This window comes from Phascolarctos cinereus, unplaced genomic scaffold (assembly GCF_003287225.1).
Source record: "Phascolarctos cinereus isolate Bilbo 61053 unplaced genomic scaffold, phaCin_HiC Scaffold_726;HRSCAF=1367, whole genome shotgun sequence".
Lineage (NCBI taxonomy): Eukaryota > Metazoa > Chordata > Mammalia > Diprotodontia > Phascolarctidae > Phascolarctos > Phascolarctos cinereus.
In genome coordinates this window covers 46,100,152-46,107,790 of record NW_027556098.1, presented here as the reverse complement: position 1 = coordinate 46,107,790, position 7,639 = coordinate 46,100,152, and the positions used below count along the sequence as shown (strand labels likewise).

The window sequence follows — 7,639 nt, the reverse complement described above, 5'->3', positions numbered from 1 at the left end:
TCAAATCAGTCAATGCTTAAAGAAATTAATTCAGACTGCTCATTGGAAGGACAAATACTGAAGCTGAAGCTTAAATACTTTGGCCACATAATGAGAAGAAGGACTTATTGGAAAAGACCCTGATGTTGGGAAAAAATTGAAAGCAAAAGAAAAAGGAGACAGCAGAGAATGAGATGGATAGCTGTGTCATGGAAAGGATGAACATGAACTTGGACAGACTTTGACAGATAGTGGAGGATAGAATGGCATGGAGTGCTGTGGTCCATAGAGTCACAAAGGGTTAGACACAACTGAATGACCGAATAACAACACCAAAGAAATAAGATTGTAGATAAGGGGAAATGGGCTTCTGCTTGCTGGCTAGCAGGTAGGGGATTACCTGCTCAGTACTATACAACAGTAAATATAAAAGCTGTAGACTGGGTGACATCACCCTCCACAGAGCCTTCCCCAGCACTGATTAACAAATACCCAGAAAACAAGTCACACTGGAGACAAATATCAATACACACACACACACACACACACACACACACACACACAATATACTAGCAGTTGAGGGAATCAATTAAGTCTTGAAGCACTGAAGATAGTGCTTGAGATTTGTCAAAAAAGAGAAGGACCTTATGAGGTGTAGGAAAGGAGAGAGTCTATTCCAGACATGTAGGACAGCCAGTGCAAAGGCAGTGACCGAAGATGAATGTCATGAGTGAAAAACAGAGGGGGAGTTGGTGGGAGAATGTCCAGGGTCAGAATTGCATGAGCTGCTGGCTGTACTGCTGCTCCCTTGAAAAGCTGCAGGTTCTATCCGTGGATGGTGATGGCGGAGCAGGTGGATGAGAAGTTGAAGTACTACATGCTGGAAGAGATCCAGAAGCACAACCACAGCAAGAGCACCTGGCTCATCCTGCGCTACAAAGTCTATGATTTGACCAGACTCCTAGAGGAGCATCCTGGTGGAGAAGAAGTTCTAAGGAAGCAAGCTGGAGGTGATACAACTGAAAGCTTTGAGGATGTTGGGCATTCCACAGATGCCCTCAAATTATCCAAGACATACATCATTGGGGAACTTCATCCAGATGACAGATGCAAAATAAAGAAACCTTCAGATACTCTTATATAATAACAACAGTTGGTGAACCAGTTGAGTGATCCTAGAAATCTCTGCACTTTTTGTGGCCTTTGTGTATTGATTCTACATGTCAGAGTACTAATCACATTTTTAAAAAAGCCAACAAAAGAAGAGACTGGCTTAAACCAGGATATAAAGAAGCCAGTTGTCACTGTCCACTTTGCCTGACAGAAACCCACTTCATTTGCTAAGGTGTCTACATTTCCTACCCTCCATCTCCTGACATCCAAAAAGTGAACTGCCCTGTATACTTTTCCATAGAATGCCTTTTCATTCAAATTATTTTTAAAGTTTAGTTTCTCTTTTTGATGCTATATTACTTTATTCTTTTTTTTTTTTAACGTAATTGGGGTTAAGTAACTTGCCCAGAGTCACACGGCTAGTAAGTGTCAAATGTTTGGTCTGAGGCCAGATTTGAACTCAGGTCCTCCTGACTTCAGGGCCAGTGCTCTATCCACTGCGTCACCTAGCTCCCCCTACTTTATTCTTTACATAACAAAAACAGCCACTATAATTATTATATAACCTTTACAATTTTCTTCATCTATTTGTGTGTCTGTACAAATCAATCTTTGATGCTCGAAAGCTTTTAAAATAAGCCCTTTAGCAGACTACTTAATTTAGATCCAAGCAATCAATGTTGATGCATGACTCTAAGGAGTTTTTTGGCTTCTGTCTACTATAACATTATCTCTAATATCTAAAAACCTGTTGTGGCACTTTTTTTCAAATCAGTTTCCTTTTCAGGAAGTCAAGAAACCCAATAGTCATGATTTTGAATACTTCTAATAACTGTTATGATACAGATAATAGTGGTAAGAAGGGGAAATGTCCAGAAGAAACTCTCATTGATCAAGGAACAGATTACATCTACCCATAAATTGAAACCATCCCTCCTTCCTCAATTCTCAGCCTAGAATTAACCCTCTGGTTCCTAGAGGCAGGGAGTGGGGAGGAGAGATTGTTGGAGATTGTTGTTTGGAAGACAAAAAAACCTTGTTGGCACTCTCTCCTTTTAGGAAGGCTGCTGTTTTTCAAATTTTTATTAAGAACTGAAAGACATCCTTTGTGATGTTTGGATACTTTTGACTCTTTTGACTTCTTCCATTACATCTGCAGATTTTATTCTCTGGCCTTTACCATCCTCTTGGAAAGATAAATTGTTTGATGACATGGTGGGGGAATCTATTTAAAATGTAAGCTGCCATAATGAACTATGATCATGATATTAATCAAGCAGCATGTACATGAAAAACCACTAAAACACATTAAAAAAGGCTGATTTTTTTTCCTCAAAAAGAAGAGAGGGAAGGCTGATTTGCAAAGCAGAATAAGGGAGGGGGAGTCCAATGAGGATGGAAGCTTTAAAAGTTAAGTTTATAATTGATCCTAGAGGCAATAGGAAGCCATAGAAGTTGGTTGAGTAAGGGAGACAGGATCAGATCTGTGCTTAAGGAAAATCACTTTGGCAATAGTGTGCAGAATGAACTTAAGTTGGGGGATATCTTAAATGAAGGAGACCAGTTTAAAGACTGTTGCAATGATTTCAATGAGAGGCAATGAGGGCCTGAACTAGGATATAACTGCGTGAGGGAGAAAAGTAACGCAGAGGCTTGACTGGCAACTGATTGGATGTGTGAACTGAGGTAGATTGAGGAGTTAAAGGGAATGCCAAGATTATGATTACAAGACTCTGGAAAGATGGTGGTATCTTGGACTGGTGAATTTTTTGAAGACGGGAAGATGTAAGGGTAAAGATAACGAGTTCAATTTTAGATATGTCGAATCTAAGATGTCTTTGAGACATCCAGTTGAAAATATCTGAACCCTTGGCCTTCTTTGGGATTCTGGAGACCTACTTTCATGTAATCTGTTCCTCTCCCCCCCCACCACCCCAAGTATTACCTATTTCACCCTATATCCCTAAGTCATCTGAGAAAAAAAAATGTGCCAGCTCTTCGCAAGTCAATACAAACAAACAAGAATTTACTATGTGCCTACTGTATGCAAGTCACTGTGGTACACAGAGAAGATATAAAGACAAAAAGAAAAATAATCCCTGCCATCAAGCAGTTTGCATTATCATAATCATCATCATCATTATAATCACCATCATCAAAACTAGAATTTATATAGCACTTTAAAGTTTTCAAAGCACTTTACATAATTTATCTCATTTGATTCACATTTTAATAGGAGATAAAACATGCAAATAGATTTATATGCTAATTTGAGAAGGAAGGAGAAACTAAGATTTATGTCTTCATAGTCATGTACCAAGAAGAGAGAAGAGAAGGGAAGGAAAATAAAGGGAAGGTATAATCATTTATATAGCACCTACTATGTGCCAGGCACTGTGCTAAGTGCTTTCAAACTATTATCTCATTTGATCCATGATAAGATCCAGAGGGTCTGACTTTGTCTCCAAGAACAGAATCCATGGGCATAAAATTTCTGTGCGCTAAAAAAAAAAAAAATTCTGTGCACTATCTTCCTGAAGTTATTCTTGCTGTGACAGCACCAAAATCTCTTTAAAAATTTTTTTTAATATAAATTTATTTACTTTTAGTTTTCAACATTTACTTCCACAAGATTTTGAGTTCCAAATTTTCACCCCATCTCGCCCCTCCCCCCACCCCAAGATGGCATGCATTCTGAATACCCCTCCCTAGTCTGCCCTCTCTTCTATCTCTCCCCCCCTTCTCTTATCCCCTTCCCCTTCTATTTTCCTGTAGGGCAGGATAGACTTCTGTACCCCATTTCCTGTATTTCTTATTTCCCAGTTGCATGTGAAAACATTTTTTTAAACATGTGTTTTTAAAACTTTGGGTTCCAAATTTTCTCTCTTCCTCCCTCCCCACCCACCCTCATTGAAAAGGCAAGCAACTCAATATGGGTTATACATGTGCAGTTATGTAAAACAATTCCATAGTAGATGTGTTGTGAAAAACTAACTCTATTTCCCTTAATCCTATTTATTCTATTCTTTCCTTTGACCCTGTCCCTCCTCAGAAGTATTTGCTTCTGATTATCCCCTTTCCCAATCTGCCCTCCTCTCTATCATCCCCCTGCTCTCTTGTCCCCTTCCCCCCTATTTTCCTGTAGGGTAAGACAGATTTCCATACCCAATTGAATGTGTATGTTATTCCCTCCTTAAGCCAAATCCTATGAGAATAAGATTCACTCATTCCCTCTCACCTTCCCCATTTCCCCTCCACTGTAAGAGCCTTTTCTTTTCTGTTTTTTTTTGTGAGATAATTTACCCCATTCTACCTCTCCCTTTCTTCTTCTCCTAGTATAATCCTCTCTCATCCCTTAATTTTATTCTCCAGATATGACCCCTTAATCTTCAACTCACCCTGTGCCCTCTATCTATCTATCTATCTATCTATCTATCTGTATACATATATACATATGATTTTTCCCCCTCCCACTACCCTAATACTGACAAAGGCCTCATGAGTTATAAATCCCATCTTTCCATGCAGGAATGTAAACAGTTCAACCTTAATAAGTCTCTTATGATTTCTCTTTCCTGTTTACCTCTTCGTGTTCCACTTGAGTCTTGTATTTGAAAGTCAAATTTTCTTTCCAGCTCTGGTCTTTTCATCAAGAATGCTTGAAAGTCCTCTATTTCACTGAATGACCATTTTTTCCCCTGAAGGATTATACTCAGTTTTGCTGGGTAGGTGATTCTTGGTTGTAATCCTATCTCCTTTGCCCTTGGAATATTATATTCCATGCCCTGTGGTCCTTTAATGTAGAAGCTGCTAAATCTTGTGTTATCCTGATTGTGTTTCCACAGTACTTGAATTGTTTCTTTCTGGCAGCTTGTAATATTTTCTCCTTGACCTGGGAACTCTGGAATTTGGCTACAATATTCCTAGGAGTTTTCCTTTGGGGATCTCTTTCAGGAGGAGATTTGTGGATTCTTTCAATTTCTATTTTGCCCTCTGGTTCTAAAATATCAGGGCAGTTTTCCTTGATAATTTCTTGAAAGATGATGTCTAGGCTCTTTTTTTGATCATGGCTTTCAGATAGTCCAATAATTTTTAAATTCTCTCTCTGGATCTATTTTCCAGGTCAGTTGTTTTTCCAATGAGATATTTCACATTGTTTTCTAATTTTTCATTCTTTTGGATTTGTTTTACAGTGTCTTGATTTCTCATAAAGTCACTAGGTTCCAATTGCTCTATTCTAATTTTTAAGGAAGTATTTTCTTCAGTAATCTTTTGGACTTCCTTTTTCCATTTGGCCAATTTTTCTTTTTAGGTCATTCTTCTCCTCATTGGCTTTTTGGGCCTCTTTTGCCATTTGGGTTAGGCTATTTTTTAAGGTGTTATTTTCTTCAGTATTTTTTTGGGTCTCCTTTAGCAGGCTGTTGACTTGTTTTTCGTGATTTTCTTGCACTTCACTCCCAGTTTTTCCTCTACTTCCCTTACTTGCTTCTCAAAATCCCTTTTGAGCTCTTCCAAGGCCTGGGACTGATTCATATTTTTCTTGGAGGCTTTGGATGTAGGAGCTTTGACTTTATTGTCTTCTTCTGGTTGTATGTTTTGATCTTCTTTGTCACCAAAGTAAGATAATATAGTCTGACTCTTTTTGTGCTGCTTGCTCATGATCCTGGCCAATTACTCTTTGTTAAGGTAAGAGTCTGCTTCCAATGTGGAGAATGTACTGTCCCAAGCTTCGGAAGGTTTATACAGCTGTTTTCAGAGATACTTGTAGGGACCTGTAAATTTTCAGTTCTTGCAAGGTGGTATGATAAAGGGTGCAGTGTTTACTCTTTTCCTGGCCTGTACTCTGGTCTATTAGTGACCACAAGCACTCCTTTCTGTCCTGGAACTGTGAGGAAGGTTTCCTCTCTACAGCCACTACAAGCTCCACTATACCAGTGCTCCTCTTCACCTCAGGCCCGCCACCCAGAACTGTGACCCAGATCCAAGTGCGGGCAAAGCAAGAGATTCCTGCCTCAGCACTGGCAAAGAGATCCCTGCAATCTCCCTCTGATCAGCCACTGGACTCCCCCTCAGTCTGTGGGCTAGAAGCTCAGGATGCAGCCACCGCCCTGGTGCTGCTCTGTGCTCTGGAACTGGCTCTGAGACCTAGCTCCTCTCTCACTGCAGAAACAGACTTTTCACACTGACCTTCTAAGTTGTCTTTGGCGTTCCTGGGTTGATAAGTCTGGAAACTGCCACAGCTGCTTGTGATTCAGTCCTCTGAGGCCTGCTCCAGGTTGGCTGCAGCCTGCACCCCCACGCTGCACTGTACTCCTTTCCCAGCCCAACACGATATACCTTTCCAATCAATCATCCAGATTGTCTTGGGCTGGAAATTTGCTTCACTCTATCTTTTTGTGGGTTCTGCTGCTTTAGAATTTGTTTAGAGCCATTTTGTATAGGTATTTGGAGGGGTTTGGGGGACAGCTCAAGCAAGTCACTGCTTTCACTCAGCCATCTTGGCTCCGCCTCCCCAAAATCTCTCTATTTCCTTACAGTAGAGATCTGTTTTCTCTAAAAGGCCACAGAGCTATGCTTGGGACCTGATGACTCCAGATTCCTAGTCACCTGAAGTTACAGAAAGTCCCACCCATATGGAGCTTGGTGCCCTTCCCATCTGGTGGATGTCTGAAGACCATTCAAACTACTACACCCATCGCTGCTGATTGGATATGTTGTGTCTATATAAACTAAATGACCCTATATTCTTTTTTTCCCTCTTTTTTTTTGGTGAGGCGATCAGGGTTAAGTGACTTCCCCAGGGTCACACTGGTAAGTGTCAAGTGTCTGAGGCTGGATTTGAACTCAGGTCCTCCTGACTCCAAGGCCAGAGCACTATTCGCTGCACCACCTAGCTGCCCCAGCCCTGTATTCTTGTTGCATAATCTGGCTTTGTCAGGGCAAAGTATACTTCCTTTTATTAGCTGTTCAGTGACTTCAGAGTGACACATTTCTTCCCAAAGTTGAGCTATCATGGTGCTGGCATTAAACCTAACACTTGCTAAATAATAAAGGTTTAGTGGATCGACAGAGTTGGCAGAAACTCATTCCTTACTGTATGAAAACAACTCTTGCGTTTTCAGATTCAGGCATACCTTCTGATAATGAACTTCATTTCCATTATTTGGTGGGAGAAAAGACTCTCCTGTTTCTTTGTCCATGCTTGAAGCTTTTGGGGGAGGAGAACTGGAAAGAGGAATTATTATTTCAGGTTATCATCGTCAACTATCTTTATCAGTCTCTTGCACAGTCAGATTCTTGAGCAGTCTATTTGCTTCTGCTATCCCAGATGTAACTACATACCACTAGACTCGGCATTTTCCACCTTCAGGCCATGGACAAACATCACAGATGGTGCATACATCATGGCGTTCTACTTGTCATCATTTGTTGCATTTTTATTTTTTTTGAAAGGAAGATTTATTTAACAAGTTTCATTTAAAAGCAATACACCTAAAAGTAAATCACAATACAATGAAAGATTTAAATTAAGGCCTCAGAATTTAAT

The 7,639-nt window shown here is 40.1% G+C and overlaps 1 pseudogene; it reads left to right on the top strand.

Moving 5' to 3' along the window:
- Nucleotides 1-747: 747 nt before the first annotated feature.
- LOC110214767 (cytochrome b5 pseudogene) lies at nt 748-1,193 on the top strand (annotated as a pseudogene).
- The last annotated feature ends 6,446 nt before the right edge of the window (nt 1,194-7,639 follow it).